At 40.2% G+C, this 19,904-nt stretch overlaps 1 protein-coding gene across 1 annotated transcript in view; it reads left to right on the top strand.

The window, feature by feature from the left end:
* The first annotated feature begins 5,485 nt into the window (after nt 1-5,485).
* Nucleotides 5,486-19,904, top strand: part of INO80 (INO80 complex ATPase subunit) — a 134,087-nt gene continuing 119,668 nt past the window's right edge. Inside the window, exon 1 of the mRNA XM_049613385.1 lies at nt 5,486-5,568. The gene's annotated coding sequence lies outside the window, so the exon portion shown is untranslated. The remainder of the gene's footprint in view (nt 5,569-19,904) is intronic.

Here is a 19,904-nt window from a genome sequence, read left to right as displayed (position 1 = left end):
TCTATGTCATCCTTTTATGGCAGGCTTAAAAGGGATCCTTCACTCCAAGGTTAAAAATATCAATCATTGCTTTCTTCTAGCACCTTTATGGTTTTATTTTACCATTTGACACTTATTGTTTTGGCTACCTAGAGGAACACCCTACATTTTTGGATACTTGTTTTCCCCCCCTACAATCCGATGGTTCTGGAAGTGCCTGTCTGTTTTAACCCACTGCTCCAGTTCAGCCCCTTGGGGATTAGAAGCTCCTTGTACATGTATAGGAATCTTACCCGTCATACCATATGTCTTATTACTTATGTTCAGATTGATCACTTGGTTAAGGTGGTTCTGCCAAGCTTCACCAGTGTAAATTTACCACCTTTCTCTTTTGTGCTAAAATGTATCTTGGGTGAGACACTTTGAATCTATGTAAATCCTTAAATTTTCACCCACGAATTTAGCATCCATCAGTGGATTTTGTCTGCAAGAGTCACTACTGTAGTGTTTGCTTAATGGCAATTTTTGTTATCTCTCTTACCTTCTACACTTAGTAAATGGAATTCTACTCTAAGAAAGAGTTGTCTTGGGGTGCCTTACTGGCTCAGTCAGAAGATTGTGTGACCTTGATCTCGAGCCCCACATTGGGTGTAGAAATTACTAAATAAATATGAAAGACCTATCTCTTCTCCCTCATTCATTTAAATAACCAATTATTGGGGTGCTTGGGTAGCTCAGTTAGTTCAGCATCCAAGTCTTGATTTCAGCTCAGGATTGTGGAATTGGACCCCCTGTCATGCTCTGCAGTAAGTGTGGAGCCTGCTTGGGCTTCTCTTTCTCTCTCTTTCTCTCTCCTCTGTCCCTGTCTGCCTCTCTCCTCCACTCACGCTCTCTCTAAAAATGATAAATAAAAAACCTCAATTACTGTATCAGTATAGATGCACATTAAAAATAAATATCTATAGGTCAGAATGCAATATTATCATTACGTATCTTCTGTTTTGGCTATTAAGAGCTCTTTCAGGTTGGCTCCTGTTTTTGTGATGTCCTTTTTTGAACATTGTTTTCTGGCACCAGAAGATATTCTAGGCTCATCTTGAATCAATCATTTCTCCAAGGTTCTCCTTGTTCTTTTTATTGGAGAATGGTGTTTAAAAATAAGTACCTGTGTACTAGGTATCCTTATTGCTTGTAGATACCTATAGCAGACAGAACTAGCAAATATATTTATTAAATTTTTTTCGAATATATTTATATTAATCCACACATACCCACCAATCCATATTTCTGTACCTGTACATAAATTAAAACCATAAACTTATGCTAATACCTCAGATTCCAACAATCTAGCACCACAAGCTTAATTTTAGCTTTGCCCTTTTACTTAGTTAATAACTTTTTTCTCTAACATTGAGGCATTCAGCTCATGATCTACAATATATTTGTTTAATTCTAGCATACACATTAGTTTCAAATTGCTAACCTACCCCCCACACCTCTGTGAAAAATAGTACGTGGACCACAGCATTTATGTACAGTTCATTTGGTCTTTTTCTTTTTTAAATGTTTTGTTTGGGGTGCCTGGGTGGCTCCATTGGTTAAAGTGTCCATTTGTTAAGTGCAAAATGATCATTAAAAAATATTATGGGGGTGCCTGGGTGGCTCAGTCGGTTGGGCGTCCGACTTCAGCTGGGGTCATTATCTTGTGGTTCATGTGTATGAGCCCCATGTCAGGCTCTGTGCTGCCAGTTTGGAGCCTGGAGCCTGTTTCGGATTCTGTGTCTCCCTCTCTATCTTCCCCTCCCCCGCTCGTGCTCTGTTTCTCTCTCAAAAATAAAATAAAAATAAAACATTAAAAAAATATTCTGGGGGCGCCTGGGTGGCTCAGTTGGTTAAGCGTCCAACTTCAGCTCAGGTCACGATCTCACGGTCCGTGAGTTTGAGCCCCGTGTCGGGCTCTGGGCTGATGGCTCAGAGCCTGGGGCCTGCTTCTGATTCTGTGTCTCCCTCTCTCTCTGCCCCTCCCCTGTTCATGCTCTGTCTCTCTCTGTCTCAAAAATAAATAAAAACGTTAAAAAAAAAATTCTGTATGTTTTGGGGCACCTGACTTGCTCAGTTGGTAGAACATGTGACCCTTAATCTCAGGGTCATGAGTCAAGCCCTACATTGGGCATGGAACCTACTTACTTAAAAAAAAATTCTGTATTTTTTATTTTCTAATGTATTTTATTTTTTAATTTTTAAATGTTTATTTATTCTTGTGAGAGAGAGACAGAGCTTGAACAGCGCAAGGGCTGAGAGAGAGGGAGACACAGAATCTCAAGAAGGATCCACGTTCTGAGCTGTCAGCAGAGAGCATTACGTGGGGTTCAAACTCACCAACTGTGAGATCATGACCTGAGCTGAAGTCAGACACTTAACCAAATGAGCCTCTAATGTATTTTAAACATTACCCTGATAAAATTAAATACTGCATATTGAATGGTTGTGAAAACATTCAAGCCAAAGAGACTCTTCCATTTGGATAGTAAACAAAATGTTACAATGAACTTTAATGTAAAATCATATTTCTGAAAAATATTAAATCTCAATTTAAATCCAAATTACCAAGAAATCGTGGATTACATTTTATATGATGTACTAAATCTCTGAGGCAAAGAATGTACATACTCTATTTCTTAGTGTTTACTTATTTTTGAGGAAGAGACAGAGTGTGAGCAGGAGAGGGGCAGAGAGAGAAGGAGACACAGATTCCAAAGCAGGCTCCAGGCTCTGAGCTGTCAGCACAGAGCCCCGTGTGGGCTCGAACTTACCAACCACAAGATCATGACCTGAGGTAAAGTTGGACACTTAACCGACTGAGCCACACAGGCACCCCAAGAATGTACATACTTTTAATCAAGATTGTAAGATAGTAGGGATGCCTGGCTGGCTCAGTTGGAAGAGTATGCAACTCTTGATCTTGGGGTTGTGAGTTTGAGCCACAAGTTGGGTGTAGAGATTACTAAAAAAAACAATAAACTATTAAAAAAAGTAAGACTGCATTAGAGATTGGAAAAAGCTGGACTTTAGTGTGAGAATCACAGATGAAAACAGAGTTGTACTTCAGAGGTTTTAGGACAGATGCAGGGAACAAAATAATGCCCTCTCCCTCAGGATGTCCACAGAACCTGCGAATGTTAGGTTATATTTCAAAGGGTAATTAAGGTTTCAGGTGAATTTAAGGTTGCTAATCAGTTGATTTTAAAACAGGGAGATTATCCTGGATTATCTTGGTGGGCCTGATACAATCACGAGGGTGCTGAAAAAGGGTAAGAGTTGGCTGGATACGATGTGAGAAGAACCCAACCTGCCATTGCTGACTCTGCAAATGGAGGCTTTGGAACTGCAAGCCAAAGAATGGGAGCAGCCTCTAGAAGGTAGAAAAGGAAGTAATTCTCCCAAAGAGCTTCCAGGAAGTAAGGCAGCCCTGCCAACACCTTGAGATTTTAGCCCATTTTGAGACCTCTATCAGTCTTCTGATCTATAGCACCGTAAGATACTAAGTTCGTGTTATTTTAAGCCACTGCATTTGTGGTAATTAGCATAGCAATAGAAAAGAAATAAAACAGTCAACACACACTTGAACTTTAAGACTCTACTACCTGCATTTTGGTCCCTCTAGGGGATTACTGACTTTATCCCCTTTATTCTTTTCCTTTTGGTCTATACTACAGTCGGCTCATTGTTACTGAAATACTATCTCAGTTGGTTTTAGGTGTTTAATTTTGGGGGGTATGTGAAACATAACTATGGTTTTAATAATCAGTCCTTTACTGGGGCGCTTGGGTGGCTCAGTTGGTTGAGCGTCTGACTTCAGCTAACGTCCTGATCTCAGTCTGTGAGTTTGAGCCCCGCGTCGGGCTCTGTGCTGATAGCTCAGAGCCTGGAGCCTGCTTCGGATTCTGTGTCCCCCCTCCCCCCTCTCTGCCCCTCCTCGGCTCATACTCTGTCTTTCTCTGTCTCAAAAATAGGTAAAAACATTAAAAAAAAAAAAAAAAGAATCAGTCCTTTACAACAGTATTTGCCACTCCCTCCTTAATCCTGCTACCCTGTTTCCACTCCTCCCCTTATTCCCACCCTCCTCTCCTGCCAGACACCAATCACTTTAGTTTATTAGCCCCACCCCCCACCCCGCCAATGAGCAGATACTTGCGTTTCCCTACGTCCCCTTCTTTCTTACGCAAAGTACCATACTTTTGCCTTTAAGCAAAATTAACTTTTTTCAAAATTAACTTTTTAAAAGTGAATTTAGCACATGTAGAAGTCTACTTAATGACCTTAAGTTAATGATGTTCTGCTTAAATGCTAAGGGCCAGATCTAAAGGATTTAAAGCATTAAATGTGAGGAAACTGAAATACTGCAGCATAGTTCACTTGTAGGAAAATCTAATCCTTATCTTCAGTTAGGCTTCACTAGGTACTTCTAATCACAGATCCTGTTAACTGAATCTCACTAACTTTAGTAAACGTGGCTAGCACGGGGCTTGCACTGTGGAGCTGGCACAGATATCAGGCTCATTCGGTGGGTGTGAGAACAGAAAGACATTTCCGATGACAGTTTTATGTGTTCCCAAGTCCTTGATTCCTAAAGATCCACCTAGGCATTTACCTAACGAGGCCACAGCATCGTGATCTTGGTCCCTAAGCCTTAAAGGGAAGCCCAAACCTGTACCGTATTGAAAGAGTGGCTCTACACAGCAGGTACTTTCCCAACCTGCCTACAGTGGCTGCAAACAGGATAAACTATCACACCGGAGCGTAACCCTTCCCTCAAGTGATCTCAGTGTTCGGTGGCCTCTAACAAACTAATCATAAGCACCCTCCCAACTCCTGCCTGCGGAAACAAATACTCCCAGGATCCCAGGCCGTCTCGATTGACGTTACTTCCGGGGAAAGTAACCTTTCTCCGGCGGTTGCAGGACTGGAGAGGTCTCGCGACATTTGCTCCCGCGAGATCTGCTTGCTCACTCTTGCGATGACATCCTCCTCCTCCTCCCCGCCGCCTTTCGGCAATCTTCGCCAGTCCCAGCCCCGACCAATCTGCACTCAGATGGCATGGATCAGGGTCTCCCCCCGAACCCCAGTCCGCTCTGGGCGTCAGGCGGCGGCGGCGGGGTGCGAGCTGCACGAGGCCGACGGCAGCGGCACTGCGAGAGGCCACGGGCTGGCGAAGAACAGTGAGCGTGGGCGGGGCGGGGGTAAGCTAGCTGAGTAGCGGCTCGATTGTTCTGGCCTGGCTATGGCGCCTCTCCTCCCCCCCGCCATGGCTCCCCGTGTCCCTGCTCCGCTCCTCTCAGTGAGTGAAAGTGGCCGCCGCCGCCGCCGGCCCAGCGCCCGCAGCCGCCTCAGCGCCGCCGCCATCTTGGGGTCCCAGGAGCCGCCGAGGGAGCGAGCTAGGAGCGTCCACGCCCAACGCAGTCATCGTCCCACAGCCTCAGAGAGCGAACCGCGGCTCCACCGTCGGCGGGGCGACCCCCCCCTTCGGACCCCGCCCGCACCCCGCCCCCCCTCCGCCGCCGCCGCGGCGGCGGGGCCCGGCGGCCCGAGGTGAGGCGACTTGACGTGGGCGGGCGAACGGAGGGGGATTTGTGTAGGCCCCGTTGCGCCCCTCTCTGCGGGCGACGACTGGGCCGCGTCTTAAAGGGGCCGTCGCCCCCGGCCCTTGGATTTGTTGGGGTTAATAGGGAGGATGGGTGTGGACACTCCCCGTAGTGTTGGGACCTCAGGACCTGGGCCTCGTCGTTCCCCCTTTTATACCTCTAGAGGCCTGGGGTCACGCGGTGACCTCAGATAGCCGAGGAAGCCCGTGGGGCGCCCACACGTGGGGAGTGTGTTAGACCAGGTGCACGTGGGACCCGGTGGGGCGGTGTCGGGCTAACACGTGTGTGGGTTTGGGGGTGGGGTGGGTCAGGGCGGGGGCTAGGCTCGAGTGGGGACTCCGTGAGGTCTTTATCTGTCCTCTTAAACAAATGAGATCTAAGAGCTTGATAGTGTGTCAGTTTATGGGGAGCAAGTTGGGATGTGGGTGAATGGTGCGTGCTGCTTGTTGGTGTTAGGTGGGGACAGCCTAACACGTGCACATACTTAGGAGTGCGTAGGGGATACCCATTGTGTGTCCTTTTGTAGGGTGTCCAGGCTTTTGTACGGTGTCCAGGCAAGTGTCATCCTATTTTGACATTCCTTCTTGAGCTAGCTGAAGAAAACTACTACTTCCGTAATCAGCGAGGGTGGAAGCCCCCTACAGTTTAGGAGTGATAGAGCCTAAGAATGCACTCACTATTTTAGTTTGCAGCCGACTGTTCGCAAATTCTTTGATTCATACATACACTGCCTAGTTTTATGTTCGGGTACTTGTTGGTAGGAATGGGAAATGGAATTAGCAGGTTACTTGTTGGGAGGAATGGGAGAAAATTACGAGGTTGACTTTGCTAAAATCACAGGTAACAGCTTACTTTTCCAGTCAGTGACTTTCATGATTGCCTTTCCCAAGGAGGTTTTCATTCTGGTTTGCTAGTGGTGGCGTTTTATTTTCAGGCAACAGCTTTATTGCAATATAATTCACATACCAAAAGACTCAAGCTTTTTAAGTGTACACTTCTGTGATTTTTAATATATTCAGAGTTAATTGTACATCTTTCAACTCTATGTAATTCATCACCCCAAAAAGCCACCTTAGTAGTCACTACCCCATCAACCCTTCCCGTAGCCCTTAGGAGCCACTAATGTATTTTCTGTCTTTGTAGATTTGTCTATTCTGGATACTGGGTATAAAGGGAATCATACAGTATGTGTCTCTTTGTGAGTGGCTTCTTTCACTTAACATGCTCTCAGTGTTCATCCATGTGGTAGCATGTATCAGGACTTTGTTCCCTTTTGCTGCCAGTAATAATCCATTCCCTTTGTGTTTTATGCTTGAAATTCTCAAGCTCTTCCTATAAATCAACAATTTGAGGTTATTAAATGTGGTAAAAGTCACATACCTTACTAGATAATAAAGTAAATTTGTGTTTTTAAGGGTTAAATTCTGTTATTTTAGTTTACTGTGTTCTTTTCCTCTTTATTTTGTTTCAGAAGAATCCAAACTAATTTTCAAAGATCCGTGTCTTTTAATAGGTAACTGTAAAGAGCACAAACGTGATTAGAAAAGCTTATGACTGATAAAAAACAGTTTTGAGTACATCAAGGTGAACATCTGATTGAGTCTAAGCAACAGACAATAAGCTATGGTGTTATGATTTCATGTAATAAGAGTTTGTCATGGTACTACCAAGGAAAGGTATCATAACAGCTTTTGACCGCTGTTGCTTGTGTATACATGGGGCTAGAGAGGCAATAATAGACATCTTGCTGCCCTCAAGAAGATTAAAACTGGCTTCGAGGTTTAACGTGTCAATATACAAGTTCACACAAAATGTAAGTGCTGGGGTACAATGAATTTTCGAGAGTTCAGAATGGGATAGGTTTAATAGGAAATTGAATTTGTGTGGGAAAATGACGTTTTAAAGTTGGCAAGTTTTAAAGTTGAATCTTAAGCATAAACATTTTGACATGATAGGCCGTAGCATACAGAGAATGAGAAGAGTTGGTAATACTAAATACCTATTATGGGTACTAATCCTAATCTTGAGGGCTCTGGTCCCACCTAATACTATCATCTTTGGAGTTAGGATTTAAACATATGATGGTTGGGAGAGGGTCACAAACATTCAGACTATGGCTTACATTAAGTTAGAAATTCACTTATAGAAGCATTCGATTCACTTGCTAATCATGATGTGGTAGGTTTGTTAGGGTTGAAAAGATCACAAAGTATAATGCCTGGATTTAATAAATACATAAGAGAGATTTCCATATATGTTAGGTCAGAAGTAGGAGATCAGTAATTATAAATGTAATTGACAGATATTAAAAAATCATTGGGGGAGTGCCTGGCTGTTTCAGTTGGTTGAGTGTCCAACCAGCTCAGGTCATGATCTTGCGGTTGGGGGTTCAAGCCCCGTGTTGGGCTCACTCTTGTCAGCACAGAGTCCACTTTGGATCCTCTGTTCTCCACTCTCTCTCAAAAACAAATAAACATTTAAAAAAAGTAAAAGTAAATAAATCATTGGAACTAAATGCTATTCATATTTTTAAGGGACTAAAAGACTGTGAATCAACTGTGTGACGTGATTTTATAAACCTTCACTGCCCAAGGATTTGACAGCCTGCGTGACAGTCTATTGAGCAGGGTTCTTAATATTTTTTATGTGCCCTGGACCCCTTTGCAGTCTAAAAAAACCTGTGAACACCTTCTCAGAACATGACATTTAAATGTATAAAATATAGTTCACGTATTTATGATGTAAGAAATACGCTTTTTATTACTGAAACAAATAGTAAAAGTTGGGGTGTGCTGCTTACATTCAGAAATGAAAGAAATGCTATTTTCAGTTACATTTTAGCAAAAATAAGAATGTGAATTTTTCCCCATCCAAGTTTATGGACCCTAGTTTAAGAAAGCCTTTGTCTTAGAGAGGCCTGGATGCATAGATAAGTGATTTCATGTGGGGCAAACCAGTGGTTTCCATAACAAGAAGTAGGATGCGGACTCTTAAATTCATATTCTCAAGAACATGACTTCTTATGGGAAAAGCAAGTGATAGTTTAGCTAAGGGGAAACCTGGTAATGTGATGGAAAGACATTGTTTTTAGACTAAAAGATTTGGGTTTGAGTCCCACTTAACCACTGGGTAAGCTACTCAACATTTTTGAGTTTCAGTTTTCCTTATCTGTAAAATGGGAATAATAATTTTCACTTCTGAGATTAAATGACATGTTAACTGTAAGACAGCATATTGATGAATGTTGGTTTATTTTTGTCTGTGAGGAAATACGCCAAAAGCTATGACATATATTTATTCAAAAAAATTTTTTTAATGTTTGTTTATTTTTGAGAGAGAGAGCATATGCACCAGTGGGGGAGGGACAAAGAGAGAGGGAGACACAGTCCTAAGCAGGCTTCAGTCTCTGAGGTATCAGCACAGAGCCTGATGCGGGACTGGAACTCACGAACTGTGAGATCATGACCTGAGCCGAAATTGGACTCTTAACCCACTGAGCCACCCAGGTGCCCCATACATTCATTTAAAAAAAATTTTTTTTAAGTTTATTTATTTTGAGAGAGAGTGAGCATGAGCACAAACACGGGAGGGACAGAGAAAGAGAGAGAATCCCAAGCAGGCTCCTCCATGCTGTCAGTGTGGAGCCTGACTTGGGGCTTGAATCCACGAACTGTGATACTGTGACCTGAGCCAAAATCAAGAGTCGGACACTCAACTGACTGAACCACCCTGGCTTCCCTATGATCCCCTATGATACACATTTAGTTTTGATTTGGGAGAAAGGAAACTATGTAGTAGGAACAACCTGTATGGTATATGGGATTGTCTCTGCTTATTCAAGTATAGAGTCATCTTTTGATAATGGTACTAAGGATATTCTTGTAAAAGAACAAATAAGGTACCTTTGGGTTTGTATGTGACAGCTAGCTCTTTTGTGTAAGAGGTTAGTAGCTAAGTAGAATAAACAGGATAAATCTTTCACAGTTTTGTGCAAGAACAGAGAAATGGCTAGTAAACATCAATATGGTAAAAAGGATGTTCAGGTGCTCAGTTTATTCCTGAGAATGTTGCCGGAGTGTTGTCAGAAAGGCCGACAAAATGTTAGTCATTCCCTGGAAAGACATGAAAAAATAAACGGACTGTGTTATCTTGGTACAAAACCACAGTTACGTCTACTCTTAGACTATAGAATGGATTTCAATTGCTGCACTTCAAGAAATAATAAATTAAGGGGTGCCTAACTGGCCCAGTTGGAGGAACATGTGACTCTTGATCTCAGGGTCGTGAGTTCAAGTCCCACATTGGGTTTAGAGATTACTGAAAAATAAAATGTCAAAATAAACAGGAGGGAAGTTTCCAGAAAATGGCAGTATAAATGATGAAGGCAATGGTAGGGCTTACATGTGAAGATAAAGAAATTTGACTCCATATTGAAATGATGAAGACTGGGATGGACTATGATTAAATTGAATTAGATAAAAACATGCATTATAATCCTGGAAAATTAGAATCAGTTTGAAGGATGAATATTGTTTGACAGGTGTATAATGAGTGGTTTGTTTATGAAACTTACTAGCAAGGAAGATGGTTAAGGTTCAAGAACAAACCAGACACAATGTTATGGTTATAAAGCCAGAGACTTTTATGATCCAGTCCTAGTTCATTTCAGGTCAGCAAGCCATTTGATGATGCTTGTACCTAATGGTTTATGTAACTCCTTATTTTGTTCATTAGATAAATATTCATTGAACACCTAATGAGTGCTTTTTGATTTTCCCAACAATTTGTTGAGCATCTGCCACACTCAAGGGACTGTGGTAGATTCTGGGGATGTACAAGAGAATTAATCCACTTGTATGTATATGTGTGGAGAGCACAGAGGGGCTCTGCAAAGATAAACACCGGGTTATGCAAACTCTAGGTGCCATGGGTAAGTATAAACCTAAATATTTCTTTTGAGTTGTTGATAGGAATTAGTAGTAGTTTTTTTGTCTTTTTAAAAAAAAAAATACATTCTTTTCATATGTTTAAAGGCCCTGTTCTACCTTGTTAACAGAAGCGTTGTAATCCAGTGGCAGTATATTATATCGAGCCCCTTCTAGATCCTAGAGCCAGATAACCTGAGTTCGAATTTTAACTCTCTTATTAACTGTATGATCTCTGGAAAGCTATTTAAGCCTCACTGTCTTCATCTGTTAAATTAGGAGAGTAATAGTACCTGCTTCATAGAGGGTAATTGTGAGAAATAAATGAGTAAATTGCTTAGAATGGTCTCTGGCACATAGTTTCTCCACAAATGTTAGCTGTAATTACAAGTAACATTCTTTTTTGACAGTTTAATTAGCTTAATCTAAAATTTTAGTTTGTAAAGTGTTGAAATCAGAACTTTTTTGAGTAGGAAGAGTCTCAAATCTTTTTTAAGATAAGGCAGGGAAAAAATACACCAATAAAGAAAATAGTTACAATGCATTAACCTTTGTGTTTATGTAATGAATACCACTAGATGTCAATATTTAAGATAACTCAGAGATGTGGTATTTTGCAACATGACATATTTTAGTTCAGGGTCTAAAATATTTCTGTCCTGCATGTTATTCTAATGTTAGTAATAGTTTGCCTTTTTTAGAATCATTCTTAGAATATAACAGAAGACCAGGCTCTGGGGTAGGGCTCAGGAAAGTTTTTCTGTAAAGGGTCAAATAAATCATATGCTTTGCTGGTCATACCTTCTCTGTTGGAGCTGTTCAACTCTGCCCTTCATTTATGGGCACTAACATTTTAATTTCATAGAATTTTCATGTGTCATGAAATAATGATTTTCTTCCCTCACTTATTTAAAAATGTAAAAAACATTCTTATCTATCAGGAATAAGAAAAGGGCAGTGGGCTGGATTTGATATGCAAGCCATACTGTCCTGACTCCTGCTCTAGAGTCTTTACAACTCTGGCTAGGAGATCTTGTGCAAGTTAGTATAAAGCCTAATGCCATCTATTAAATGGGGATAATAATAGTATCTACTTGATATGGTTCTTAGAAATAAATAAGATAACCTGTTAAGTGCTTAGCACCATCCTTGACACATAGTGTTAATAAATGTTATATATTATTACTTTTTATTAAAAAACTTTTTAAATTTTTATTTATTTTTGAGATAGAGATAGCGTGTGAGTGGGGAGGGACAGAGAGAGACAGCGTGTGAGTGGGGAGGGGCAGAGAGAGAGAGGGAGACACAGAATCCGAAGCAGTTCCAGGCTCTGAGCTGTCAGCACAGAGCCTGATGCGGGGCTCGAACCCGAAACCACAAGATCATGACCTGAGCTGAAGTTGGACGCTTAACCCGACTGAGCCACCCAGGTGCCCCTATAAATGTTATATATTATTATCATCTCAGTGAACTCCTCATTTTATAATGAAGCTGTTGGAACCTTGAGGGGATAGCTGATAGTCCTAAAGTCTATCTGTGGCTTGTTGATAGCATTAAACTTACAGTTTTTGACTTCAACTTCTCTGCCCAACCATGCTGCTTCCTTAGAAGATTGTAGTACTTTGTAATTTATTTTTAAAGTAGGCTCCATATCCTGTGTGGGGCTTGAACTCACTACCCTGACAGCAGGTGCATATTCTGACTAAGCCAGCCAGGTGCCCCGGTAGTTAAAGTGCTGCTTGATAAAACTATTATTTTGGATACTGTAATGGTGGATACATGACATTATGCATTTTTCAAATCCCATAGGGCTTTACAGCGCAAAGTAAACTTTAATGTGTACAAATAAAACAAAAATCATTTTGGAGGTAGAGAGATCCCAGGAAGGAGTGCAGACTGTGACAAGAGAATTTAATTGTGTTAGAAATATATGAAACAGCCTCACTAAAAATGGAAGGGAGGTGCTGACCTAAGTAAACTTGGAAGTGAGTGGAATCTAAGACAAAAGGAATTGCACATAAGCACTGTAGTCTAATTGATAAAAGTTGTATCCCATGAAGGTGCAGGTTAATTCTGATACTGATATACATGTATATTGCAATTGAACAATTAACTAAATGGATGGCAAGAGACAGGTTTCTTCTCACTGTTAGAGTGTGAATTTACAGATAAGCAAGGGACGGAGGCTAGAATGATTCATGTGGTAATAGATTGGAGTTGGGGACATCAGCATGAACTCATATTTTTAGCTTAACACAGATGGTTACATATTGTAATAGTCATGTATGTGTATGTATACATGCTTGGATTTATACCCACATATATTTCTGTGCTGTGTCCGCTGAGAAGGTTGAAGGAAACCCAGTAGCAACACCTAGTACCTAGATCTTCATTTCCAATGCCATTTTTTAAAAAAGTTTATTTTTGAGGGAGAGAGAGAGAGAGAGAGAGAGAGAGAAAGAACGAGAACAAGTGGGGGAAGGGCAGAGAGAGGAAAACAGGATCTGAAGCAGGTTCTGTGCTGACAACAGACAGGAGCTTAAACTCTTGAACCATGAGATCATAACCTGAGCTGAAGTTGGATGCTTAACTGACTGAGCCAACTAGGTGCCCTGAAATTTTAATTGGTATTTTAATTGGAATTGCATTGACTCCATAGATCAATTGTGAATAATGTCGTTATTTAATACAAGGAACAAGAGCTCCTTGGAGAAATGACTGATTATAGGACTGGGCAGGAAATATACAAGATGAGCCTGGAACATCTTGTAGTGCCAGAAAGTAGGGAAGTACTCTAACACCCATCACCACAACAACACAATTGCATGATAAGGATAAGTCAGAGGAGCACGGGAGCCTGCTGAGAACTCTCAATGGCCAAAACTGGTACGATTTGAGCAGCAAAGTAAACAAAGCAGCATTGGATTATAACTCATAATATAAAATCAATATTTCCAAGTCTGTAATGTTGTAACTAAATGAATAAATGAATATCCTGCTTTTAGAATACTCCATTAACATATTTTTATGTCCCAGGAGCCTCTGGTTTGCTTGAGGTCCTTGCGACAATACTGGAGTTTAAGTATGTGAGACTTTGGAGTCAGACTTCTTGGATTTCAGACCTGGCTCTGCCACTTCTGGCTGTGTAAAATGGAAGTTATAATAGTGCCTGTGTCATAAAAGGATTAAATGAATTCATGCAAATATAAAGTGCATGTATGTATAAAATATTTGGCACATAGCTCTCAAAAGAATGTGTACATAGCCTCTTTATTACAGTAGTATTTGATACAAGGTCAGAAAATTTGGAATCTCACTTGGAATTGTTTGTAAATAAGTCTCCCTTCCCACCCCCCCAGGCTTCTGTTGAAGAGAGGAAAAAGTCTAACTTCAATTTAACAAGTGTTTTATTGAGCACATAGTTTGATGTAAACATACCTACCTTGTTCTAATTGACTGTAGACTGTATAGTGACTGTGTATACTGTATAATGACTGTATAATGAAGAGAGTGAGAGTAAATGTATTTAGTGTTAATGAAATCATTACACACCTAAGTGACTTAAATGTTTAACGGTTGAAAAGCAAGATTAATTTATAATTTAGTATATAGTTCAACTCGTGCTTATTTACAGATGTTTGTCCCTAAGATGAATTACCCAAACTTAGGTTTCTCAGGTTTCTTTGGAGAACATAGCTCCACAGAATTTCTCTGTTAGTGTGTCACTTCCAAAATGAAAATTGACTTTTAGTATAAGAAAACTAAATATTGTGAATTTTGGAAATATTGGCTGTTTATGGACGATGTCTCTTAAAAAAAATTTTTTTTTTTTTACGTTTATTTGTTTTTGAGAGACAGAGCACAAGCTAGGGAGGGGCAGAGAGAGAGGGAGACACAGAATCCGAAGCAGGCTCCAGGATCCAGGCTCTGAGCTGTCAGCACAGAGCCCGACATGGGCCTCGAACTCACAAACTGTGAGATCATGACCTGAGCCAAAGTCAGACGCTCAACCGACTGAGCCACCCAGGCACCCCTGGATGTCTTTTACTTTTTATTCTCAATAATGACTTTTTACCATCTCTCCTATGATAATGAAGAATTAACTGTATGGAATTGATAGCTAAATTTTCCCAGCACTTTGTGAGGGATCCCTCTTTTTCACGAGTAACTATTAAGCTAATGCTGTCTTCCCTTTGCTGAGGAACGAACTGAGTTTGTTAAGATTTCTGGGTTGTCGATCTCTGTCCTTTAATTTCTCTCATATGGAAGCATCTTTTTTCTCATCTATGTCATTTCTGGAATAGGTAAGTGTCTTCATGAATCTAACTGTAAAAGTTGTTGAAATCACTGGTTCTTCAGTAAGATCTCTTCAGTTTTGTTTTCAAAAAAATTGTTTTTGAGTTTATTTATTTTGGGGGGGAGGGGCAGAGAATGAGAGAGGGAGGGAGAGAATCCCAAGCAGGCTTTGTGTTGTTAGCATAGAGCCTGACACAGGGCTCGAACACATGAACTGTCAGATCATGATCTGAGCTGAAATCAAGAGTCGGACACTCAACTGACTAAGCCACCCAGGTGCCCCTGTTTTCAAATTTTTAATGTGATGAATTGTTATTAGTTCAGATTGGGTGTTTTTCACTAGAAGAAAAAAAGAATGGGACTCCTGAGGGACTCAGTCAGTTAAGCATCTGACTTCAGCTCAGTTCATGATCTCATAGTTCCTGAGTTTGAGCTCTGTATTGGGCTCTCTGCTGTCAGCGTGGAGCGTGCTTTGGATCCTCTCTCTCTTTATCTCTCTCTCAAAATAAACATTAGAAAAAAAAATTTTTTTTTAATGTTTTATTTACTTTTTTTAAGACAGAGAGAGACAGAGCATGTTTAGGGGTGGGGCAGAGAGAGAATGAGACACAGAATCGGAATAGGCTCCAGTCTCTGAGCTGTCAGCGCAGAGCCCGATGCGGGGCTCAAACTCACAAACCGTGAGATCATGACCTGAGCTGAAGTGGGACACTCAACCGACTGAGCCACCCAGGCACCCCAGAAAAAAAATTTTTAAGTTACCATGTGGAAAGGTCCATTCGATACCTCAGGAAACATTTCCTCCCTTTTGGATTTTTTGATTTAGTAATATATAAACCCTAAATGCTTAATAAGTGGGGGTTGAGCTTGTTTGACTAAAGATTCTATTATTTATACTATGGAACTCCATAGAGGCAGTTGCAGTAATAGGCGTTTTTTTTTTTTTTTTTTTTTCCATTCTGATAAGGTGTTTATTCCCTATCTTGGTGAAGATACTCTTCTAGGAAGTTGAAATCATACTTTTCTAGAAGAAATCAAATGCATTTTAAATTTTTTATTTTTGGTAACATACTTCATTTTGGCATAATAGTAGTCCAATTTCATTAATGAAGAACACTAGGAAAGGGAAAATGTGGGTAAGCATTTTTTCTTACACTAGACCTGTGGGGTAGGCCAAAATATTTTCTCTTTGTCTTTTTAGAGATTTATGAAAGGTCTTTCCTTCTTTGGCCAGGGGTTTTTCATTCTATTTAAAATGGAGGTGTTGGGCGCTTGGGTGGCTCAGTCAGTTGACTGACTCTTGATTTCGACTCAGGTCATGATCCTAGGGTTGTGGGATCAAGCCCCACGTTTTCTCTGTGCTGAGTGTGGAGCCTGCTTATGATTCTCTCCCTCCCTCTGCCCCTCACCCTGCTCATGCTCTCTCCCTCTTTACAAAAAAAGTTTAAAATGCAGGTGTTAATTATCTCTGAAACTTTGTGCTTTGGGTAAACTCTGGGCTTGTTAAATTGCTAGACTGTTCTCAGGCTCTTGCAGTGATCCCTTTGAGCAGATTGTTTCTGGCCTGCTTGTAGAGGGCTCTGTCTGCCTCTGTTCCTTGAGGACAAGTCTTCTCATTCATTTTCTGGTATATGATAACCTCTTAGTGAATATTTGATGGTCTGAAAGGAAAGTTTTGGTTCAACTAGAATTTTATTTAAAAGATTGCTCTGTGATTGATTTACTTCTCATCTACCATGTGTTAGGGTGACTAAAAATTTATTGTTCAAAGGTGGATACTTGTGAAAGTGAAAGGAGAGGGATTATTAGTAATTTTGCTTAGGGACAAACAGTAGGCATGAACTTCTGTCTTGGGCAAACCAGCTGGGAGGTATGGTCACCCAAATCACGAGGCTTCTTTTCTTTGTTTTTGTTATAGCAGTCTGGTGGTAAAGAGTTGGGAATTTGGTGTTAACCAATAATAGATCTGAGTTCTTATTCTAGCTTGGGCAAATTACTTGGCTTAACTAAAATGAGAATAAGTTTTGGGGAGTGTGAGTGGCTCAGTTGATTAAGCGTCTACTTTGGCTCAGGTCATGATCTGTTGGGTTGTGGGTTTGAGCCTGGAGTTGGGCTCTGTGCCGACAGTGTGGAGGCTGCTTGGGATTCTCTCTCTTCCTCTCTCTCTGCCCCTCCCCCACTCACACTTTGTGTCAAAAATGAACTTAAAAAGTAAAAAAATATTAAAATGAGAATAAGATTTGAATTACTGTGAGGATTAAATGGGCTAGTATTAGGAAAGCATCTGAGACAGAAAAGCCCCCCATGCTAGTGTGCTCTTATTCAGTGTAGGTCCCTCGTCCTCTCTTCCCATCATTCTGTAACTAGAGTTTTTGCTTTCAACTGAGGCTGGTTTTGAGAGTTTTTTTGTTTGTTTGTTTGTTTGTTTTATATAAATGTTTATTTTTGAGACAGAGACAGAGCATGAACAGGGTTGGGTCAGAGAGAGAGAGGGAGACACAGAATCTGAAGCAGACTCCAGGCTCCGAGCTGTCAGCACAGAGCCGGACGCGGGTCTGGAACTCAGGGACCGTGAGATCATGACCTGAGCCGAAGTCCAACGCTCAACTGACTGAGCCACCCGGGCTCTCCAAGAGCTTTTTTAATGGTTACGATTAACTGGAACATTTCACTGAAACATTTTAGTGAATGCAGAAATGTTTTTCAGTTGAGCCATTGAGCTTATTTTTTGTTGAATTGTATAATATGGTGGGCAGGAAATGACTACCCTACAAAACCAGATTACTCTTTCTCAAAATGTTCATGAAAAACTTTTTTTTACCAATTATTTTTTTGCAGAATTGCTGAAAGATATTTTAATAGTTTTGATTTAGCACAATAGTCACTTGGAACCTTTATTTCAGCTTAATGGATTGGTACAAATTTTACTGGATAGGTAAAAAATGATTTAAATGAGAATTTCATTCAGTTTCTTATCAATATTTATCCTGTGCAGACTTATGTTTTCTCTTTTGGTATTTGAATTATTTCCCCTCCTGTATTTCTTGATATTTTGCTAACTTTGTCAATTTTACTTGTTTGTGGCTTTTAAAAAAGGAAACCAAAGAGGAGCAGTTTTCATAGACTTTGTGCATTAGTACAGGCATCCACACATTTTAACTCTAAAAACTCAGTAATAAAATGGCAAGTAACCTAAATTAAAAAAAATTTTTTAAATGCTTATTTATTTTTGAGAGAGAGACAAAGCACAGGCAGGGGAGGGGCAGAGAGAGTGGAAGACACAGAATCAGAAGCAGGCTTCAGGCTCTGAGCTGTCAGCACAGAGCCTGCTGCGAGGCTCGAACACACAAGCCTTGAGATCGTGACCTGAGCTGAAGTCAGACGCTCAACCAGCTGAGTCACCACACCCCAACAAGTAACCCAATTTAAGCGTGGAGCCTGTTTAAGATTCTCTGTCTCTCTCTCTGCCCCTCTCCCACACTCTCTCTAAAATTAAAAAAAAAATCTTTGTCACCTTGGAGTAGGTAAAAATTTCTTAGGAAACAAAAAGCACTAACCATAGAAGAAAATATTGATAAAGTGACTTCATGAAAATTAAAAACTTCTAAAATTGTTAATCATTCCTTGGTTTTATTGTTTATCAGTTTACAAGAATATTTAAAAAAAAAATCAGTCTGTAGAAGGCATTGCAAATACTGTAATATGTAATCAGGCTTAAGGGCCCCATTTGCAACTCCATGCCAAATAAAAATACAAATTCCCTCTCACACAAATGTCATAACCTTAATCAGGATTCTCATGGAAGTCTGAGAAGTTCCAAGCCCATCCAGAATTACTCCAAAAGATCCTAGTACATGTTCTCTTTTACAGTCAGTTAGGATCCAATTTCTAGCCATGTCCCTTAAAAGTATTTTTTTGTGCTCCTCCAGTCCCAGTCTAAGGTAGATACTAAAAGCTCCCATAACATATGCTGTGCTTTACTAGTATCCCTTACTGATAAAATAAACAAGAATGTCTTTCCTAACTCTCTAGTATTTTATGGGAAGCAACAATTTAATATATTCTAAAAGGAGCAAACTAAGTAATCCCCATTTCTCTTAGTTGGTTATGTCTCATTGTGACTGTTCTTAACCCTAGATCTTTCTGCATTATCTTCTCATTTGTTTGGTAAGTAAGGAATCATATGCAATACCAGAAGCAGCTGGAAGTCTTAGGACCAGAATAGTTCCCGCTGGTTCACAGTGTGGATGCCTGTACTAATGCACAGAGTCTATGAAAATACGTATTTGGGATATCACTCCCTCAGCTGATACATGATTTGGAAATCTTTTCTCCCATTTGTGGGTTTTCAGTTTCTTAATAGTTTTGTTTATAGCACTAAAGTTAATTTTGATGAAATCCCGTTTATCTTTTTTTCCTTTTGTTGCTTTTGCTATTGTAGAATATCTAAGAAACCATTACCTCATTCAGGGTTATGAAGATTTATCCCTATGTTTTCCTTCTGTGATCTCTCCCGGGTTAATTTTTGTGTGTAAAGAGATCCAAATTCATTTTTGTGCATGTGACTTTTCTAATCATAGCACCATTTGTTGAAAAGACTGTTGTTTTCCCATTGAATTATCCTGACAGCCTTGTTTGTAATCAGTTAACTCTTAATGTAAGGGTTTATTTCTGGACTCTCAATTCTGTTGCATTGATCTGTATGTCTAGCCTTATGTCATACCACAAATCTTACTATTGCAGCTATGTAGTAAGTTTTGAAATTGGGAATATGAGCCCTCCAGCTTTGTTCTTTATTGTCAAAATTGTTTTGACTATCTTAGGTCCCTTGTATTTCCATATGAATTTTAGGATCCGCTTATCTATTTCTGCAAAAGAGCCAGCTTGGATTTTGATAGGTGTTATATTTAATCTAGATACATTACCATCTTCAAAATATCAAATCGTTTGATCCAAGAACCATGGGATATCTTTTCATTTATGTAGTTCTTTAATTTTTTTCAATAATGTCTTGTTTTCAGTATATATATAAGTCTTGTAGTTCTTTGGTTGAATTTATGCC

This window comes from Panthera uncia, assembly GCF_023721935.1.
Source record: "Panthera uncia isolate 11264 chromosome B3 unlocalized genomic scaffold, Puncia_PCG_1.0 HiC_scaffold_1, whole genome shotgun sequence".
Lineage (NCBI taxonomy): Eukaryota > Metazoa > Chordata > Mammalia > Carnivora > Felidae > Panthera > Panthera uncia.
The sequence above is the reverse complement of the archived record's forward strand: the minus strand, read 5'-3'. Positions and strand labels throughout refer to the sequence as shown.